We start from the raw sequence: 23020 nt of genomic DNA on the forward strand, positions 1-23020 counted from the left end.
CATTTGCAAATGTTTTCCTTTATATAACACTACTGAAGGCAAGCGTTTTTATAACTGTGTAAATACAGGTATGGGGTCAAGAGGTCAAAGATGTGCGTTTGGATAAACGTTCGACGTAATTTCTCTGTGACGTCATAAAGGGTCAACACGCGTTTAGTGGATTACATACATGCCGTTGGGTTTGAAAAATCAATGCATTTCACACGTTAAAAATAACAATCAGGCAAATTTAAAGTATGAATTAGTCACATATGTAAATATAAGTAATAAGGTATCATTTTTTGAGTTTTATTGAGATGTAAAACGGGTTGGCACATGATCAAATCTTCCATAAAGCCCTTCGGGCTTTACGGGATTTGATCACGTGACCAACCCGTTTTACATCTCAATAAAACTCAAAAAATGATACCTTATTTCTTAAATAAAAAAAAATGATTTACAATAACATAATATTATGTCTTTTAGTGTGAACATAAAGTGATTACTTTTCTTCTTATCTGTTAAACTGTCATGGTTTCCTAATAATTCATGGGATTTTGTTTTCATGGTTTTTAAGGTTTTCAGCTGTCATTTATTCCAAAATTTACATTTGGTAGGGGACATACATGTACATATCTATCCGCAGTTAAATTTAATATTGGTATAGCTTTACTTGAGTGCCTGCTTGAACTGCTCCCTTGAGTGCCCTCTGTACGTAAAATTTCAGTTAAGAAATGCAACACTCTGATAGTTTGTATTTGCTAATAAGAGTTATAACAGCCAAAAGTTATGGGTACCACTAAAGAACAAACAATATTGAATAATATTATGCATTTATTCTTAAAACACGATTTACATTTGTTTTTATAAATATTATTATATTCTATAATATAGTCAATGTTCATATTGCATGTTATTCCTTGTTTCATCAAGCATGCCACTTTCTAAAGAAGCAATCACATCTGTTTGGGATATCTCGCGGACAGAAGTCTGATCGTCGGCAGATTGCTTTGGCGTAATCCTGCTTCCTACAGTACCTGTTACAGTCTCGACAAGTCGTTGAACAATAACCCTGACTAACGACCGGGTCAACAATTACCAGGGACAGAAAGCAAAAGAGGACGAGTAAGGTGAGGTTCTTCATCTAAAACGAACAGAAGAGATTATTTTTTTTAATTTCGCAGCATTGTGAAGGCTTGAAAAAGGGGGCGGGGCCTAATTTATACGGGAAAAGTTTACTGTAAAGTCACACAAAAATATGACTTTTATGTATTTCTAATAAAACATGAAAATGAAATAATTTGCAATTTCTAACTGTATTAGCATAATAAATAGTAATAAATCTTATCAATGCATTAAAAAAAGTTCCTAGTTAAATCCCATGTAGCTGCTTATAAAGAAAGCACTGATCAGGATGAACTTGTAAACATGCCGTCATTTTGGTAAAAATGACGTATCTCATGTACTGTGAGAGGCAGATTAAGGAATTATTTAACAATGAAAAATGCGTTTTATTATTAAACGGAATATTATTTACAGGTTTTTAATAGTCGATTAATACCAATGTATATCCTTTATTTAGAGCGATTATTCATTAACTATTAAGAGAATGTATTTTATTAATTATGTCGTATTTTTATGTACAGGTTACATATATTTTACATCGAGATGCCTCATAAAATCGTACTTTCGCAAGGGCATACACTGAATAGATCTTAACCATTTTTTTCAATATTGATAAAAGATATTTTCCTTAACTTGAAAAGTGCTGCTGCTTTCTTTAAATCGAGGGCGTGATTTTATAAGTTCACAAAATATTTGCTAAAAGTCAAACATAATTCGACATTGGTCTATTTACTTGAAAATCTAACTATTAAAACGCGAATTCTATACAAAGCAGCAGCACTTTTCAGAAGCTATGAAGTATGCAGAAACAATTAATAGCTTGAATTTCTAATTTCAACTAGGGTATGCCCTTGCGATATTGAAATTTGTTAATGACCTACATTCGGTACACGACTTATGCATTCATCACGTGACTGTCCACCGATGGGACCAAACTTCATACAGTACAGAGTGGGTCATACTGTGTTATTTCCATAAGTATTTAAGTTCTGTGATGATAAAACGGCTTGATCAAAATAAATTCAGTTTTTAAAAAAAATCCCCTTTTTTGCAAGTCTATTTTCCGTTGATTTTTCATAGTAGGCCTTAACAGTGCTGCGTTTCAACTTTTAATCTTTTAGTTATTTCGCTCAGAATATAATTGAATATATTAATTTTTTGGAATTTTTAAGGATAATAGACTTTTTTATCTAAAATATTTTTTTCTGCTTAACACGATAAAGTAATAAATTTATAATTTACTGGTTGTTTGCTGTTCACTTAGTTGATGTTTATCACATGTTTCATACTTTACCAAAATATCATACAAAAAGTGAATATTTTACTTTAACATACACAGAATATTAAAAAAAAATAGAAGCTTCAATTTATCAGTTCCGAATCAGATGTAATATATATATATATATATATATATATATATATATATATATATATATATATATATATATATATATATATATATATATATATATATATATATATATATATATATATATATATATATATATATATATTGTAATGTTTAGGAGTTTACTAGATTTGTATCACAATCTGTTTATAATTGATTTGACACGTAAGCAAAGTTAGTTAGCTCTCTGACTCTCACAGAGTTCAGTAACCTACTGACATTATTCTGAAATTGAGTCACCTACATTTCCTGTTTCCCAGGCTCCAAAGACTATAAAATATAAAACGATTTTGGTACAAAAGACACTTGCTAACTGATATCCAATGTAGTCAGGCTGTATATATATTTGTGCTTATTAGATAAACTATGAAAAATATATACCGGTGTTGTTTCTGATATATTACAATGGCGACGAGGATGTACAAAACATGTTAACTCTGTGATTTAATTTGTTGGAGAAGTTAAATCTGAGATTCAATTAAATTTGAAGATATGGCAACGAAAATCGATTTACCTTGTGTACCTCAGTTCGTGATAGGAGGAGAACTAACAAATGTAGCCCAAAGATGGGAAGATTGGATGAAGAGATTCAATTATTATATGGAAGCATCCGGAGTTACTACTCAGAAACAAAAACGTGCGCTTCTCCTACATTTAGCAGGACCTGAAGTTCAGGACATATATGATACTATTGAACATACAGGTGAGAACTTCGATGATATAGCTAATAATTTAAATACCTACTTTGCACCAAGAAAAAACGTTGCTTTCGAAAGACATATGTTTCGTCAGGCATCACAAAATGAAAATGAAACAGTTACAAATTTTGTGACACGATTGCAAAAACTGGCAATATCTTGTGACTTTGGAGCGGCAAAAGATGACAATATACGTGATCAGGTCATCGATAAATGCAAATCAACAGCACTAAGAAGAAGATTTCTGCGAGAAAAAGAACTCAACTTAGTGAAAGTACTGGAAATATCAAGGGCCGTAGAAATGTCAGATAGTCAAGCACAGAAAATGGAAGAAAATCCAGCTATTCCACAGGAGGTCAACAAAATTAACCAACAGATGAAATAGAAAAAGTTTCCAAATTTCGAAAAACCAAAACCTAGTCGTGCATGGGAACGGAATGACAGAGGTCATGGAAAACAACTTCCTGGATACAAAGGACCCGGAGGGCAACACCAATCCCCTAGAAACAACCAACGATGTTACCGATGCGGAAATCAAGGTCATTTTGGTCGTGACTGCAGAATAACACGGGGAAAAAAGTGCAATAAATGTGGAAATGAAGGTCATTTTGCAAAAGTGTGCAACACCAAGTGCCTTAATTGCGTTGTTGAAAATACTACCCCTGAATTTGCCTTCAGTGTAACTAATAATAAAACACCTTCAATCAAAGTTAAAATCAACAACAAAGATGTAAGTGTTGTCATTGATACTGGAGCTAGTGTCAACATTCTGGACGGAGTAACATTTCGAACCTTGTTCCCGGACAATAAAGCTTTGAAACACCCAACATCAGAAATTTTTGCATACGGATCACCAAAACCACTGAAACAACTTGGTATCATTACGGCAGAGTTGAAACATAACGGCGAATCTATTCGAACAACTTTCCATGTCATTCCCGGAAAATATGGAAACTTGATCAGCAAAACAACAGCTGAGCAATTAAAGTTGATTAAATTGGAGCAGCATTTCATCCAAGAGATAACAAAAGAAGCTTCAACAATAGTTCAGGAATACAGCGACCTTTTCGTTGGGCTTGGAAAACTAAAGAAATTTCAACTCAAGTTACATGTAGACAACACAGTACGACCAGTGGCTCAACCCATACGCCGTCTGCCATATCACATGCGTGAAGCTGTTGGAAACAAAATTGATGAATTGGAAAATTTAGATGTAATTGAAAAAGTTGAGGGACCGACACCATGGGTTTCACCTCTTGTTTGCATACCAAAACCGAAGCAAAACGACGTGCGAATCTGTGTGGATATGCGTCAAGCAAATAATGCGATAATGCGGGAACGATTTCCTGTTCCGAATGTAGAAGAAACACTACAAGAAATGAACGGAGCAACATGTTTCTCAAAACTTGATCTTAAATCGGGATTTCATCAAATTGAATTAGAGCCAGATTCAAGAAACATAACAACTTTTGTCTGCCACAAAGGTTTGTACAGATACAAACGGCTCATGTTTGGAATTTCGTGTGCACCGGAAATTTACCAACGAATAATACAGCAAGTCTTACAAGGGATCACAGGCTGTAAGAATATATCAGAGGATATAATTGTCTTCGGCAAAACAAAAGAAGAACATGATAAAGCGCTTCGGGAAGTTTTCAATAAACTTCAAGAGAGTAATCTGACTCTGAACAAAGAGAAATGCGAATTTTACAAGACAGAGCTGAAATATATGGGACACATACTGTCCAAAGAAGGAATTAAAGTCGACCAAGAGAAAGTCAAAGCGGTTCAGAGAGCAAAACAACCCAGTAATGTACAAGAAATCCGCAGTTTTCTTGGACTTGTCAATTACTGTGCAAGATTCATTCCGAATTTAGCAACAATAGCTGAGCCAATCCGTAAGCTGACACGCATGTCAACAAAATGGGAGTGGGGAAACACGGAAACAAAAGATTTCGTCCAACTAAAAGAGTTATTAACATCATCAGAAGTTATGGCGTACTATAAACTAAGCGCAGAAACAAGACTAAGTGTAGATGGAAGTCCTTATGGGCTCGGAGCAATATTAGAACAAAAACAAGAAGACGGAGAATTTCGTCCAGTGGCTTACGCAAGTCGTACCCTCACTGACACGGAGCGACGGTACTCTCAAACAGAACGAGAAGCACTGTCAATCGTATGGGCATGCCAACGATTTCAAACGTATTTGTATGGAGTAGATTTTACCATCTTGACAGATCACAAACCCCTTACCTACATATTTACACCAAAACACAAACCACCTGCTAGAATAGAACGATGGATCATGAAACAACAACCATTTAAATTTACTGTGATCTATACTCCTGAAAGCCAAAACGCAGCTGATGTACTTTCACGCCAGGAAAATGCAAACAATAATACTCCGAATCAAGAACAAACAAGAGCAGAAGACTATGTCAATTTCGTAATCGAACACGCAGTACCAAAAGCAATGACCATAGAGGAAATTGAGCGCGAATCCGAAAACGACCCTACGCTGCAACAAGTACGGGAAAACATCACTTCAGGAACTTGGACCAAATCGGACAAAATTTTACCTTTTTACCATATCCGATCAGAGCTAGCAGTTCGAGGACCGATTGTACTAAAACAGGCTCGAATGATCATCCCACAATCCCTGCGGAAGAGAACACTAGAAATCGCAGATGAGTCACATCAAGGAGTCGTTAAAACGAAGGCACTTTTACGAGAAAAAGTGTGGTGGCCAAAAATGGACGAAGATGTTGAAACCGCTGTATTGTCATGTCATGCATGTCAAATGGTATGTAAATCAAATCAAAGAGCACCCGTTACGATGACAGACCTACCCACAGGACCTTGGAAAAAATTAGGAATGGATTTATGCGGACCATTCCCAACCGGAGAACAAGTATTAGTAATAGTTAATTACTATACCAGATACCCAGAAATCGAAATCATGAAGACTGTAACTTAAGAAGCTATTATTAGACGACCAGTGAGAATTTTTGCAACCTATGGATTACCAGAAGAAATATTCACAGATAACGGCAGACAATTCATATCAGATGAATTTGAAAATTTCTTAGCGCGGAACGGAATTAAACATCACAGAACTTTACCGTACTGGCCTCAAGCTAACGGAGAGGTTGAAAGGTTTAATGCAACACTAAAGAAATCTGCACAAATGGCAAAAGTAGAGCGCAAGGATTGGAGATTTGAAATATATAAATTTCTCCAAAATTATCGGAATACACCGCACAGCACAACAGGAGAATCACCTGCAAAATTAATGTTCGGCAGAGAATTGAGAACAAGAATTCCACAATTGCCACAAATTCAAAGGAACAGAATTCTTAACCGTCAGGACAGAAGAAATAAAATTCGAATTAAAACATACGCAGACCGATTGCTCAAGGCAAAATCTGTCAAATTGCTTGCGGGGGAGAGAGTGCTGATAAGGAACAATATGCCAAAATCCAAGGTAGACACAAAATGGAATGGACCGTTCACAGTTATATCCCACGAGGGCAGTGCTGTGAGGATTGACATTAATGGTAGAGCTACGTATCGAAACATCAACCACGTGCGACCCTTTAACGGCACGCGACAATGACAGTTTTATTAGACAAACATTTGTTGCTGAAGCGAAGGAACTTGACTCTTGAGAAAATGTTTAACCTCATTTTAAAACTTTTTATATGTCCATCTGTTAAGTATAAATTCAAAGAGGGGAGGATTGTAATGTTTAGGAGTTTACTAGATTTGTATCACAATCTGTTTATAATTGATTTGACACGTAAGCAAAGTTAGCTCTCTGACTCTCACGAAGTTCAGTAACCTACTGACATTATTCTGAAATTGAGTCACCTACATTTCCTGTTTCCCAGGCTCCAAAGACTATAAAATATAAAACGATTTTTGTACAAAAGACACTTACTTGCTAACTGATATCCAATGTAGTCAGGCTGTATATATATTTGTGCTTATTAGATAAACTATATAAAATATATACCGGTGTTGTTTCTGATATATTACATATAGCTTTTGGAAAATTATGAATAAACAGCATAATGAAATAAGGTTAAAATGGTACTCCAGTCAGAGTTATCATCTGTTCAAAATGTTTAACTGACACCTGTTTTATAAAGTACTACGTACGCTAACTCCAGATTTCCGCCTACATTTTACAACCATTTGATGCAATAATAATGGCAATTTGGCCATAAAATCTTTGTTGAATGCTAAAAAGAGTTCAACATTATAACAGTAATTGATTTATAATTTTAATACCAGTGTTAAACAGTCAATTACTTTTAATTCCAATTCTTTTTCTATGGGGGGTAGACGACGTTTCCATTGAAATTGGGCTTGAAAGCAGCAGCATATTTTGAAATATTCTTGGATATGGATGAAGGTTCCTTAAATCTTTCTTTATGTTTTACACATATGAAATTAAACATATGTTATTGATAAATGAACTGTTTTAGTTGTAAACCCCTTCGAAATTGATGAAAAAATGCGTATTTTGTAAACAAATGTTTCCCCGTGAAACACAAAAGTATTGGTATCGATTTGTGATGCAAAAAATCCATGTTTACTATTTGTTTTTTTTGTTTCACGTGGTGGGGGTATGTTTTAAAAATATGTTCCGTTTTCTGTTGACTTCTATATTGAAAAAAAAAATAGAGTTATCTCTCTCTGTTTTCCCAGATAATTAATATTTTCAAAAAATCATACAAATATCTATAAAAGTATAAAAATCATTCAAATATGTTAACTTTTAAAAATTTATTAGATGTAGGCGGGTGAATAATACTATCGTTCGTAGTTCTTTTTATCAAGGTCTTCCGTTTCCAACGGAAGACCTTATTGTTTTTTGTTCGGTTTCTCTTTCCCTATTATTATTATTCTTTCCGATTTTGTGCACGCGATTTCGGAAATTTGTTTTGTCGATGACGTCACTTCTGCTCGTGAGATATCGACAATTTCCTGATTTTAAAATGCGATTTTGTCTTAACTTAGTAGCAAAACATGATATAAGATATTAAGATATGAACTGGGTACTTATTGGAGATAATAGTTCATGACTTATAGGTTTGCAAAATCACCTTTCCGTGTGTCGTCAATACTTCCGGTCGCTACCGGAAGCGAATTAAAAAACGCAATTTTTTAACTTTTTTTTTTATATTTTTGTTTTCGAATTGAATGAAGACCCTTTTGCAGAATTAAAACATGTAATTTGTTTTAAAATCGAAAAATTCAATCTCGAGATATTTGCATTTGAAAAATTGAAGCGGGGATCCAAATGGCTAAATAGTTTGCGCGTTTGATTCTCACTCGGGCGACCCGGGTTCGATCCCCCGTGTGTCCAAAATATTTTATCGCTTTTTATTTTTACATTTGAAACGAATTGCAACCATATATTATAAAGTTTTGAATATATGTTGCGTAATTAGAGGTCCCAAGGGGCCAGAATTCTAAATTTTTGACGCTTTATATCTAGAAAAGGGGGAATATTTTGATAATCAATATTGAACAGAAGATGGTCAGAATAATGTTCTTAACAATATACACACTTTTAATTTTCGTAAAATGGCCTCATTAAGGACTTGTAGGGATGGCCCCTAAATATTTCCGTACAGCATATCTCTATAACGGCAAGTAATCTCTGAATAGGTGTTGAACAAAAAGTCATTGAAATCACAATACCTTTCATTTGATATCGTTTTAGGCCGTCTCCTCAAATTAGGGGCTCAGAGGGGCCAAAAGTCTTTCATCTTTAACTCTTAAATGATCAATTTTTTGATACATTACAGAAGCAAAGGTTTTCATCTTAACGATTTGCAACAATATATGATAAAATTTGGATCATATGTTACCTAATAAGGGTCACAAGGGGCCAGAATATCAAATCTTTGATACTTTATATCTCAAAATTGGGGGAATATTTTGATAAGCAATATTGAACAAAATATGGTCAAAAAAATGTTCTAAACAATATACATACTTTGAATTTTTGTAAAATGGTCCCATTGAGGACCTTGAGCGATGACCCCTAAATATTTCCATTCAGCATATCTCCACAACGAAAAAAAATCTCTAAATAAGAAAAAATCTTCAAAATCACAAGATCTTTCATTTGGAATCACAAAAAAGGGGCTGACCTCTCAAATTAGGGGCTCAGAGGGGCCGGTCCTTCGGATAAGACCGTATAAACTGAGGTCTTGTGTTGCTGTTGGAACTGGCAAGATAAAGATCCCCTACTGATCAATGGTCGTACGTGTCGAGTATAGGACAAAATTTTGGAGCTCTCCAACGGCAATTGGTGGCGTCTCCTGATAAGTGAAAAATGCTCGAGAGGGACGTTAAAAAAAACAGTACAATACAATCGCCCGTGTGGCACAGTAGTAAGATTGTTTGTTTTAGACTTGCTTAGTAATTGTTGATTTTTACGTCGCGGCTTCAGATTCAAATACAAGACATAGAAAAAGGTACGTCGGATGAGACCTTTTAAACTGAGGTCCTATTTCTCATTACTTGCTGATATTAAAAGACTCCTTATTGTTCAATGGCCGTCAAAACCGAGTACATATATCTCAGTTTGTAGCCCTTTGCGGGCAAACGATGGCGTCTCGTTATGAGTAAGCATTTCTCAAAAGGGAGGTTTAACGAGTAAACAAATAAGCGCCGAATGCAAACCTATTTAATCTTTGAAGGTTTCCCAGTGCAGAAATATATAAACACTGTTTTAAAAGCAAACATTAAAACTGAAGCACATTCACGATGCATTTTAGAGGAATCAGCTGATGAAAAAGAGAATTAGCCATCAATTCAGAATTCTTACCCTTACAGGTTTCCAATCTGAGGAATTATATCCTTAAAGTAAACTTTGTAACTTTGGCAACCTCCGACGCTTATACGTATAATTTGCGCGTAAATGGTTCATTGGCTGACACAAGCAATGGAAAATTACGTAAAAACAAAAACGCCATATCAATTTGCCTTGAGCCAATGAAAACACATACAGGAGTACAGATATGTAAAGGATTGATGATTATGTAATTGGAAATCATTTCATTCTGAAGTTCTATTTTTTTAAACATTATACTTATTGAATATTTTGTCATGAACATAAAAACAAAACCACAAACAAACAAACAATTAAAAATATTAACGTCATCAAAAGTTAATTGACATGTTATGCTTAATTTACTTTGAATCTAACATCCGAGTATTTTCCGTTTGAATCTTAACTAAAGTACCGTTTTAATGCAAAGATTATAAACTTTTTAAATATATTTTTTTCACTCAAATATTTCTGACCAGTAATTTTTTTTTTATCATTATTACAATACACTTTTGTATTTAAAAATGTGTTAAGACACAGTGCTTTGTCAGTCATGACCTTCCCTAAATCACTGTACTGATTCCTCCCACCTGTTGTCTGTAGGTTAGTGTTTCACATTCTGATGTCTGTAAGCAAGTTCAACGTTAAATTTGTAACAAAGAGTGATTAGTATAAGGATTGATGACTTTTTTTCACAGTTAAATTCCTTCCCTCTAATTCATTTAACATCCAACATGTGGCTTTAATGGTGATTTTGAGGTGAAGTAGTCTTCTGTTATATTTTAAAGTTTAATTCTTAGTTATCAGACAATAAACCTTCCTACTTACATTTTATATTTAAAGTTTAGTAATATAACTTATTTGAATGTACAATAATAATTTAAGCATAATAAAAACAATTAAATATCTAATTAGGTGGAATGTAGCCCATATGAGAATAATTTACAAAATGAATGCACTGTTGCAACCACTATTGAAATAACGACCACTATTGAAATTATTATATCCATAATGGTTGAGAGTGCATTTCAATAGCAAACATAGTTAGTAACCACTACTGAAATACGACCACTATTGAAATAATTATATCAATAGTGGTTGAGAGTGCATTTCAATAGTAAACATAGTTAGTAACCACCATTGAAATAAAACCACTATTGAAATAATTATATTAATAGTGGTTGAGAGTGCATTGTTGCAACCACTATTGAAATAACGACCACTATTGAAATAATTATATCAATAGTTGTTGAGAGTGCATTTCAATAGCAAACATAGTTAGTAACCACTGTTGAAATACAACCACTATTGAAATAATTATATCAATAGTGTTTGAGAGTGCATTTCAATAACAACGGAAGAAATAAACAATAACCTGAAGAAATAAAAAAAATTCAACTATTAAAAGGCAAGAATATACAAATATATACAGACATGTAGTATCATTTGTATGAGCCAGAAAAATTATTTTACACTTAATTGAAAAAATGTTCACCCTACTCCCCAATACTCCCTGTCTGTTTTATGATAGGAATTATAATTTTAGGGATCAAGTAAATTTTCGAACAATGCCTACACATTCACCTAACACATATTTAAAAAATGAAGATATATTGAAAGACTTTTAAAGAATTGATTTTTAAGATATATTTTGATCAACATCACAAAATTTATATAACTGGCCCAAACTGGCAGATGATGAAATAAGCAATTAAATGTTCTACTTTCCTATTTTTAAGCATTATGTGTCCAGTGGTAAGGAGCCTATTAGGATGGCATAAAAAAGAATGTACAAATGTTAATAATTGATTTATCATTTTTTTTTTATTTCCTTCTCCTTTAGGACTTTTTTATTCTCATGTTCATAACTAAACCTAAACATAAAAAATTGCTGGCCTTCTAATGAAGAAAGGGGCCCCTTTCAAAATAGATAATTTCAGGGCCGCTGGGCCAGGGTACCAGGGGGTACTTTGACTAAAAATAAATTAATGCTTTGAAATCTGCGCTTTGATAAGCAATATGGTGCCTCTTTCAAAATTTGCGAATTTCATGGCTTTTGGATTAAAACACGAACCAAATACAATCGCTGGAAAGTTGTTACATGATACTCAGGTGACCTATAAGGCCCGTGTGCCTCTTGTTCTAAGAATATGCAACTGGAAATCCCCGAGTCTCTTTATGCTACTTTGGTGCAATGCTGTGTTACGCGCATTTCTAATAATAGGAGGCAATCAGTAAGGTAAATAAATATTTAACAATTAGTAGATAAGAGCAGTTCTTATCATGCTCTTTTCTATACACTGGAGTTTATTTAAATCATGTCGACACACATTAGTTTTGTACCATGTAGCTAACAATTGCTGCGTCTATGGCACAAATACGTAATTAAAGGCAGTATATTATTTATCGTGTATATGTAATATAGTGATTGAATAAATACATAATTAAGAACTCAAATGGGATTTTAATAATTAAGTTTTAAATCTTAAACTGGAGGCAAGTTACTAGTGGTTAGTAAAAATAAATAAAGTTGAATAACTTTGTACTAGCTTTCAGTGTTGAACACAAAGGAGAGGAATTTTAGCGACATTTTGAAGTGTTCAAATTTATTTCAAAATATACATTTTTAATCAAATGTAGAGCTACATTTAGACTCTAAGTTTCATCGGAAAACCTGATTATCGTCTCCAATAAATTGCAATTCATAAGCAAATATTACCTCTAATAGATTCCTACAAGGTGATGGGGGAAAATATTTTACATGGAAAAAAAAAATCTTGAAATATGATGTTTCTGAAATTGATAGATCTTTTGACAGAAGAAGAATATGTAAAATGCCTAAAATAAAAAAGGCTAAGACAATGTTGAATTTCATAATCCAACGGGAATTTTTTCAGGACTCACATACTAGTATTTGATTATGTACCAAACAATTGTGCTCGCCCTAGCGCTTTCGCACTGTCAATATATTGCTTAAACTTCAATAGAACAGACAATTTAAATTCGAAATAATTCTGATGAATTTCAAATCAATATGCATAGCGCTTCCCAGTACTTTCAGAACTTTGATTTTAATCTGCCGCTACAGCTATATTTATACCCTTTGTGTCCAATAAAGCCACCTAGCGGGAACATAACAATAAACACTTTTACCGGAATAACTTTGCCGGATTGTCTCAAATGTACGATTGCATTTCATGATGTAAAGCTGATGAGATTTAAATTCACAGGATAAGACTCTTTAGATGACCCAATCAAATAAAATTTTCGAATACGCATATTGATTAAAACTAGATTTTATGACCTTAATTTGACACTCTGGGTATTTAATTTATTTTTCATTATTATTTTCAATTCTGGGTTAAAGAATTAAAAACCTTTTTACTATGCTAATATCTTTAGATTCCATACGCTAATATTTCTTTTTTAAGGGGGCGGAGAAGGCACAGCTCACTTATGTATTACATGTAGAGACATTCTAATTTTTGTTTTACACTCAGTTAAACTAGATTTTGATTAATTATCTTTAATTATCATTTCAGGATTTCTTCATTTTGGAAAAAAAAATTTAACAACATTTTATGTTTTAAACTTTGAAAATGCTTAGAAAAAAAGAATATTAAAATTCGTGTAAGGATTTTATAATGAGTTCAATAACAAAACATTGATTTTTAATAATGTCATAATATGTCAGTTGTGGGATGCAAAATATATAAATATAAAATGAAATGTAGGTTGCAAAACGAAATAGTAAATCAAAATGCAATGTTATTTTTTTGAAATCGTCTTTATATCAGTATTATGTAATAGCAAAGTGTGCAAAAAGTGTTAAATCTAACTACTATCTTTTGAAAAAGTTAGCAGACGAATTATAATCTTTATTTTTCTATATACGTTGTAATTAAATTGATATTTTATCTATATATCTATTAAATATGAATTTTTTTTTTTACTGAAATATTTATGTCTTTTTGTGAAAATGAAATATTAGTTCTTCTCTATTGTAAACTTGTTTAAATTGAAAATTGAAAAATATACCGATCCAGGGAGCTCCTGGCACCCCAGGTGAGGTATTAACCGAGGGCTTCTGAGGAAGTTTTACCTCAAAATATGTTGTATGATATTGGAAATAAATGTATATAAAACTCAAAAAAAAAAAAAAAAAAAAAAAAAAATCGTGTAAGTGTAGCAAATTTATTAAGTTAAATTTGAAACAATTGAGAATCCTACTTATTTCATTTTTTGTTATTACAATCTGTTTTGATGTTTACAAACGTTTAATAAGACAAAATGTAATAATCAATGTTTTACTTCTTCCTTTATTTTTACATTTTCGCCTCGTAACAATTCATCATCGATGCAACATGTACATGATTTATTTTTAATCTGCATAAAAAACATGAATATATCTTTGGTTTAAAGCCAAAGATACAGAGAAGAGTACATGTATACTAAAGGGAGCGGTAAGAATAAAAGAATTTAATTGTTTAAGAAGCAACTCTAGAATTGGGACTATTACCATCATGTGTAAAATCCCATCAAGAACAAAGTGTAATATCATTTCTTCTTTTTTTTATTTTTCATTTCTCCTAATGAATTCAATTAATATCATGCTTTCTGTTCTTTCTTTGACTGATATCTTTTCACATGTCAGCCAAAAGAATCCCCTCTTTAAAAACATATGCATCTTCGTCTTCTGAACAGGCAGGGGAAACATAATCCAAAACAGAACATTTGTTGCCTACAGCTTGAAACGCAATCAACTAATCTGCATCTCCTTGAACAGTGATAGGTAGCTTGGCTGACAACAGGATCAACAACTGCCAACCAGAGAAGGCAGAGCACCAGAAGTAAGACACCTGTCCTCATCTGGAATAAATGATACAAGTTGAAATATAGAAATGTAATTTAGCTTGCGTCATTTTTGTGAATAACGGCTGTTAAAACATTTGAAGAAACGTTTGAATTAAAACAGCATTTTGTTTAAAACATGACATCTACTACAACAGAAATTTTGACTTTGAAATCTAATTCTAAGTGTTCTATGTAAATAATTACTTGAAAACGTATTGCGCTTAAGGACATTGCCTGTAAGAAAGAGAAATTAACTTATTGGTTTCTAGTAGAATATTAAACATGTTTAAAAACAGAAGATAATTGACAAAATTCTATGTTTTCTCTTTGCTTCATTGTTGAGGAGCAATATAAAAACAGATTCAAATGATGTTAAATTATTTGGTTTAACAAATACGCATACTACATGTAGTATGTGAAGGACAAAAAGAAATGTTCACAGATGCAAAGCTAATTAGAGATATTCCTCCAATTAAATGTTATGATGTTTGTGTATTAATCTTCTTCTCTCTTTTTGACTTGAAATCTGAAATATATATTTTTTTCTTTCAGGAGTTTTGCTTGATTTACAGAAAACGAAATGTTTAGGGTGATCTCAATACTTAAAGATTTATTGGCTTTGTTTTTGTCAAATAGTTCTATATTTTTTTCTTTTATTCTAATTCTGTTTTCAACAATTTCAAATGTTAAACAAGGTCAGCAGGGTTTCTTCCTTACACATGTCTGACATATCATCTTGTCTACACTATTTATGTATTTTCTATACTAGAAATTACAGTATTTAATCCTAAAGTATTAAAAAATAATTTTAATCTAGTGTATTTGTAATATTACTCATTTCACTTGCACGCACGTGCATGCGTGTGCATGATGATCATACCTTTTTGTAGGAGTCCCTTATGTCTATCTATGTTCTAAATCCCATCCTGTTTGGTTGATAACCAAGGAACTTATTACCATTTAAAGTTTAAGCCAATCAGATTGCAGCGCACGTGTATGCGCGTGATATTGTCAAAACTCACATGCATTCAAATGCGCACGCGTGCAATGCATAATTTTGAATATACTTAATATACTTCTGGGAAAACATTGTTATAGTCTAAAAGGCATAGAGTTCGTCTTATTTAATGAAGCTTACAGGGAAAAAGGCACCACAAGGGAGTTGGGGAGCGTTTGGGGAACATCTGTAACGGTTCCCGTTACAATTAGCCCTAGTTATCAATGTAATTCTCTATCTTTGAAGTGATCATATATGTATGTCATTTATGTTTGTCTTTTTTTCTGTATCGCACTGAAAAAAAAGTTTATGTATGGTGATTGAAATTAATGTAACCATATATAAAAAGGTAATTTATTTCACCATTACAGGCATATATATGTATTATCACTTTGTAAAAGGTTAGAATGCATAAAAGAGAGATTTCCCAACACAAAATGTTCATATTACGAACTATATAAAAACTTTTAGGATAAAAATTATTTCACTGTTCCTGAGTTAACGCCTATGAGCAAACAACATGAAGTACAATTTAATCAAATTTTTAATTTGCACAACTTATTCTTCAAGTGAATAATTTTATGATAGTTGATCTTCTTCATCATCGCAAACACATTTGCCACTTTTCTCGATGAACAAGGGACACAGAAACCCCTTCCGTAGCCGATAGATTTACATGTCTCGGCGGTGCATTTCTCTGAAGTGCAGCAAATCGTACATTCTAAAGTACTTTCAACCCCACATACAACCCTTGAGAGAGCAACTTTTATTATTTTGAATTTTCTACCTTATCATTACATAGGGCTCACGAATGGTGTGTCAAGTCAATAGGGGATGCTTATTCTTCCTTGGCAGCTGACCCAACCACTCCAATTTTCAGGGGGCTGTGTTGAATGCAACCATCATATAATTGTATTAATTATGGTTTTAAAAAAACAAAAGAATAGTGATTTTTTGCGTCAATTAAGTCAACAAGTGAAAAATAATGAAATGTTCAAAACTTCGGAAAAAAATCGCATTACTTAATATATTTTGTTTTGTGGCTTATTTGTATTTCTGCAATTTATTTCTGATATAGTTTTGAGTATCAAAATTTCTATCATCAACCATGTCTTACTTTTTATGGCACATGAAATCATTTACATATTATGAAATTTAATTAAATTTCAGAGTTACATAAGAATTATTTTTTACGAACATATAAGTTATTTTCAGCTCATAAATTTGTTTAGGAATCGATACAACAATATTTAAAGGGGATGTGCAATTCGGTGTGAACTCATGTAAGCAAACCAGAGTGCAACGTGATCTTTTTTATTTCTTTCAAATGAAATACATTGACTCATTGTTCCTTTGAGAGTATGTTCTCATCAGAAGCATCTGCATCTTCTTCTAAACCAACCACAGGGGAGACAAACCCCTATACGGCGTCCCATGCGCCAACAAGTTCTGCGGCAGTCCCGGCCGTTGCAGCTTCTCGAGCATGAAAATTGACTCTGGACAGGATCGACAACTTCTAGTGAGAGAACACACAGCACAAAGATCAAGACATAAGTCCTCATCTGAAACATAAAGGACAGGGATTTATATCCTTTCTAGATTATATCTCTCTACATTAACTGATAAGCTTCCTTTAGTTTGCAAGAAGGATATAAATCATTGGACTGTCATTCTTAGTTTTGCCAAAAAAATGCATAGGTCCTCAAAATTAAAAGAATGTTAACTCACGCATAAAAATGTGTACACAGTGAAGATGACAAACAATTTTTGATCTTTTTCTAAAAAAAATGTGAAGGCGACATATAAATCACCTTCTCATGAAAATTTCAGAGATTTCCATTGGTCAAAAGTGCAGTCAACCCCATGCTTTGATAAGCAAAACAAAATAAATCTGTAGGGAAATATTGTATGAAATGTATAGAAATACAGAATTTATTTTATCAGTTTTTTTTTTGTGTAGGACCCTAAGCGAATAAACATCTACAAGAAGACCAGAAATTATTGTAACTTTTAATTTGTAAATACGTTTGGTCGCTTAATAGTATTAATTTTCATTCACACACTGATTTTACCATTCTTTTTTAGCAAAAAGGGACAATCAAGAATCACTGTGACTTAGTCACACTTATGGTGTTTTACTAGAGAGGTAACATCAGACCTAGGATACACTGTAACCGATTACAGGAACGCTATACCGTTCAGCCATTATGGCTTGCTAGCTTTGGCTTAGAAATTGCACTTAAAACCTTTCTTTAGAAAGAAAACAGTATTTTAGATATTGAGATACTCAAAATAAAAAATAGACAGAAAGGTATTATGCAAAATAACGCCGTATAACAAGTGAGCATACACACTGTCTATTAAGAGTTATATCTATATACATGTTCATAATTTTATCATTTTTTTAAATTATCTAAATTAAAAAAGAAAAGAAAATCCGTGCAAATATTTAAAGATCTCCAAAATAAATATAATACGCATGTTTTTATTTCTACAGGCATTTCTTGCTTATAAACATGATTTATGAATAATTGTTCATCGTTCATTCTACAATCGGATTCCCGATGTTTATTTATCCCTTAACGCCAGTTGGCAGATCAGGCATATTTTAAGATAATGTTGATTTTTTTTCTGTTTTTCAAGGTATAATATATGATGAAGAAAATTTGGGATATAGGGGGTTTTATTGCGAAAAAATACTTTAGTAAAAAAGTAATAACAAATAAACATTAACCGTTGAACAATCTTTAAGCATGACATTGCAAATATTTATGAATTTAAGAGAGATTACAGTTTACTTTATAAACTTTTTAATTTTATGAAATTCTCCTGTTTTTCATTTTTTATGAGCCTTCTTTACTATTTGTAAGCGTTTAAAAACATTTAAGGTCAGACGACACTTTTTTTTTAAATAGTTTTTTTTTCTAAATAAAAAAAAGTCTAGGTACTTAAACAAGTTTCCTCACAAAAAATTAGGGTACCTTACCAGGCATTTGGACAAGATACAACAGGGTGATATTTCTTATTTAACCCATATGGGAAATCTGATGAATGACCTATTTAAATATTTTTGTTGCACTTATATTTAAAGACATATTAAAAACGGTGTAGAAATCCCAAGAGGATGACAATTATGCATATTTTTTTCATATAATACTAAGAAATACAAAACATATATTTGAGGAAGGTGTCGTCTGACCTTAAGCGTATGACTTTAAAATCAAACGTTCTTTATACACGTATGACTTTATAATAAATATCATCATAATATTCATATTCATTATAAGTTAGAATTGACATGATATTGAAATGAAAAGAATTTACCTTGAAGTTCTAGATCGAACAATCTCAGATGCAAGTAATAATTTTAAGTTTATTTCTAAGAACATCTAACAGTTCATCATCTTTTTATACTTTTGCCACGATATTTTATTGGCTAAATGAAAAAAGGAAATTCCATTTACACTCCTGATTGGAAATTCACTTTTGAAACCCCCTTTCTTGCACTTTACCCCCAAAAGAGATATTTTTAAATCAATGAAATAAAACAAGATAAATGATGAAATTAATATGTCCATCATTGTTTTAAGTACCGTGTGTTTATGTTTTCTGTTGTGATTTGTGGTAAATTAAATATGTCATTATGTTAAGTTTAAAAGAGAAATGACCCATCACCATTAAGTTCAGTTATTGATTTTTATTCTAGAATACGAACTTAATCGAACATATAAAAAAGTAGGGTCTTAAGTACCTTAGTTGTTACTTTATCAAATTAACTGCCATATTATTTAGAAAATATAACATTTTTTTGCAAATTGCCTTATGTAATGATAAAAAAGACATAATATTTGGAACTTGATGAAACATAAAAACAAAAATGTCTCAAAATAAATTCAAAATATATCAATTTAAATGCAGCTAAAAGTAATTTGTTTATTGTTGTTTTTAAATCAAATACTTTAGTTCTTAATATAACTATGGAACATATGGATACAACAAACAATAATATAGATCAAAGGTATATTCCAACTTTACAAATATGGGCTTTAATACACTTTTTAATATTTAATATTTTTAATAATTAATAAGAATTTCGATGTTTTATATTTTTTCTCGCACAGACTGACATTAAATGAGATCCTTAATCGGGGCCAAGAGTACAAGTATTAATAAACCACAAAACATGACATTTGACCTTATTTTTCTTTATTATATGAATGTGTGGTACAATAGAATTACTCTGATGTTTACCTTAAACCTGTAAAAACAGGTCAAGCCGGGAAAAACTAAAGAGCTTTTTATTGGCCTGTTTAATACAATAATTAGATCAATGTTTTTACATGTAGTTTTCTGACCAAGATTGGATGAGTCATGAATATAAAATCATTCCTTTTCAACCATTTAATTATTTCAAAAACTATAATCAGTGTTAAGTCACTGATAATTCTCTTGTCTTATTATTTAATAGACGTTTGAGCCACTTGAAAACTTTTCGGGATTTCTATATGGTTCTATTCTTGTATATTCTTTTTTGTAATATCAAGAACCAGATATTTCACAAGTTCGTTGAGTGTAATGTTCTGCTTTGTAATGAAAGTGAAGGAATATTAAGATGTATATACTTTTTCATTCGTTTTCACGTTCAATTTCAATATCCCTGATCAAATGACTTTAACAACTTTGTTTCAGTTTGGTTAAATCATATTTTCTTGTCAGTCGGGAGTGTCGAAACTTTATTTATATTTTGACATTATCTGTATTTTTATTGCAATTTTCCATTGCAAAGAAATTTTGGGTAGAAGCGCAAAGAATTTATTTTTTCTTTTCCCGTACCTCAATGTTGCATATGTGTTCCCAGGATCTTTTAAATGTTCAACGGAAATGCTGAAGAGTTATAAAATCTGACCTAACGTCAGTCTTGATGTTCGAAAATGAACAAGAAAGAAAGGAAATACACCACAAAGTTATAAAAATAATCGTTTATTAATTAATCGGTTGCATGTCCAAAAATGAACAGATGCAAGAAATAATTAAATGCGTTGTGTGTGTGAGGGCGCTATTCATGTTACGTCCAGTACGTATGTACAGTGCACGATGATTTTATGATATTGCCAATATCGCTGCATAAATGGCTCCTATTTCATAGACTGCTAAATACCTCTTAATTTTCGACACTGCGCCTAATTCAACTGGCATTTTTTTCTGAAACCATTTTAACGTCCAAATTTTGGAAGACATTTCAACATTGCAGTCCTTTTTTGCTACATTGTTTATAAAGGGAAGTTTGACAATATATCTGTTTATCTCTATTGTAGTGTTAAACTAAAAGAAACTTGTAGAAATCTTGTCAGCATTTTATCAATTTTTATTGTTTAGATTGTTCACTTCGTCGGCATTCCAACATTGGACGATTTCAAGTTTACGTACACTGTATTGTTGTCTCATTATTCTTTACCTTTTTGCCTGTTTACATTGTCAATATTGCTCTATTAGATGAAATGACATTGCTTCAACTCTGCGTTAATTATGTTTCCTTGTTTACCTCGTTCTCATGGTCGACATAGCGATGTTGGACGATATCGACTTGAAATTGTGTTTTTTTTTGTACTAGAACATCGTTAACATTGTCTACATCGAATGTTGAACAACATCGTTGAACCCCTTTCTTACACATAATTAGCGTCGTCGTTATCATAACGTTAAACGATGTAAAATGTCAGCACGAATTGATTACATACATTGCGATGTTTAGGATGTACATCGTAAATAAACTCGATATCGCAAAAACACTGTCAACATTGAAATCTCGACGATGTCAACATGATGGGGAAAGGAAACAATGTAGACGATATAAAAAACCATATCCTGTTAACATTGTCAACATTCCGTTGTTGAGAATGTCAATATTGATATACAGTGTACTTATACTCCCATGACGTAGCATCAGTTTTGAAATTGAGGGAAGGGGGGGAGGGCAGATGGACAAAGCATTTGACTTACCTGAAGAAATTGACAAGCAAAAAAAATTGAGCAAACTAGAAAATCCTGTTTCGTTGGCGGGAGGGGGAGGGGGGTAATTACCAACTTTTCTTCAATACTGACTTCTTACAAATTATGCTTGGGAGAAAGTGGGGGCCTGGCCCTCCGAGCTCCCCGTCTATGTTGCTACGTGCCAGTAATCTACACAGACGTTGTAAACATGATATGATCAAGTAAAATTAACAAGAATGTAAATCAGACGCTACGTTACCCTCCTTTAACAAATGTAAATACATTTTAATGTACTAGCTCGAACTACACGAATTAGGATATCATATGAAATAACACATATGAGTGATTTCATTCATTTATAAATAAACTAAAAGTTATCCAAAGAGATATATTCCTGTCGTGTGATGACAGACAAATAGAACCAAAAAAAACTATATATGTATTTCATAATAAACAAAAAAATAAGAAGCGAACAGCTCATTAGCATTTTAAGGTAAAAGTCAAAATGGATTTTGATAGTTTGTAAAAATTTGTTTCGGAACCGTTGAAAGATTTTATAAGAGATGGGAGATTACTTCTTGTTCAATCCTCGAAATTCGATTTTTTTTCCCTGTCACCAAAATAATTAAATATTAAATCAAAATGACCAGAGGAAAAAAATAAACTCAAATCCCATCTAAAAACTATACACCACCAGACTCCGAAAACAAAGTTGGCCACCTTTGACATAAAGGAGCAAGCATCTCGGGTAGACTGACAACATCTGCTGAGCATATTTCAAGATAGAGTACAGTGTAAACAGGAAAAAATACAAGGAAAACATATTGCTTGATAGACATGAACATTCAAGCGTCGGATTCCTCAAGCAAGACCATTGCAACAACCATGAAATGAAATATTAGAATTATTAAATCGTAATGCGACTGCTGACATTCCTACTCTATTAATCAAACCCCCCTCCTCCCCCCCAATGCCCCGCTTCTCCCCAAGGAACAATGTGTATAATTTGTAGATAAGAAACAACAAGACAACAATTTATTTGCAGGTTGTAATGGATCATTGCCACACAAACATAATATAATTATTTATGTGACATGATGCCAGATGATTTTTGTAAT

At 32.4% G+C, this 23020-nt stretch overlaps 2 long non-coding RNA genes across 2 annotated transcripts in view; both read right to left on the reverse strand.

The window, feature by feature from the left end:
* Nucleotides 1–19281, reverse strand: part of LOC134271653 (uncharacterized) — a 34827-nt gene extending 15546 nt beyond the window's left edge. The window contains exons 1-2 of the long non-coding RNA XR_009993065.1: nucleotides 19236–19281; nucleotides 17330–17473 (exon numbers count right to left, since the gene is read on the reverse strand). This is a non-coding gene — a long non-coding RNA (uncharacterized LOC134271653). The remainder of the gene's footprint in view (nucleotides 1–17329; nucleotides 17474–19235) is intronic.
* On the reverse strand, nucleotides 796–10128 carry LOC134271654 (uncharacterized). Its single transcript, XR_009993066.1, has 2 exons — nucleotides 10058–10128; nucleotides 796–1123 (listed from the first exon to the last, which is right to left on the reverse strand). It is a non-coding gene; the product is annotated as an uncharacterized LOC134271654 (long non-coding RNA).
* Nucleotides 19282–23020: the final 3739 nt, after the last annotated feature.

This window comes from Saccostrea cucullata, unplaced genomic scaffold (assembly GCF_032062105.1).
Source record: "Saccostrea cucullata isolate Sc308-1 unplaced genomic scaffold, CSIRO_AGI_Scuc_v1 ctg2103, whole genome shotgun sequence".
In the NCBI taxonomy this organism is placed as follows: Eukaryota; Metazoa; Mollusca; class Bivalvia; order Ostreida; family Ostreidae; genus Saccostrea; species Saccostrea cuccullata.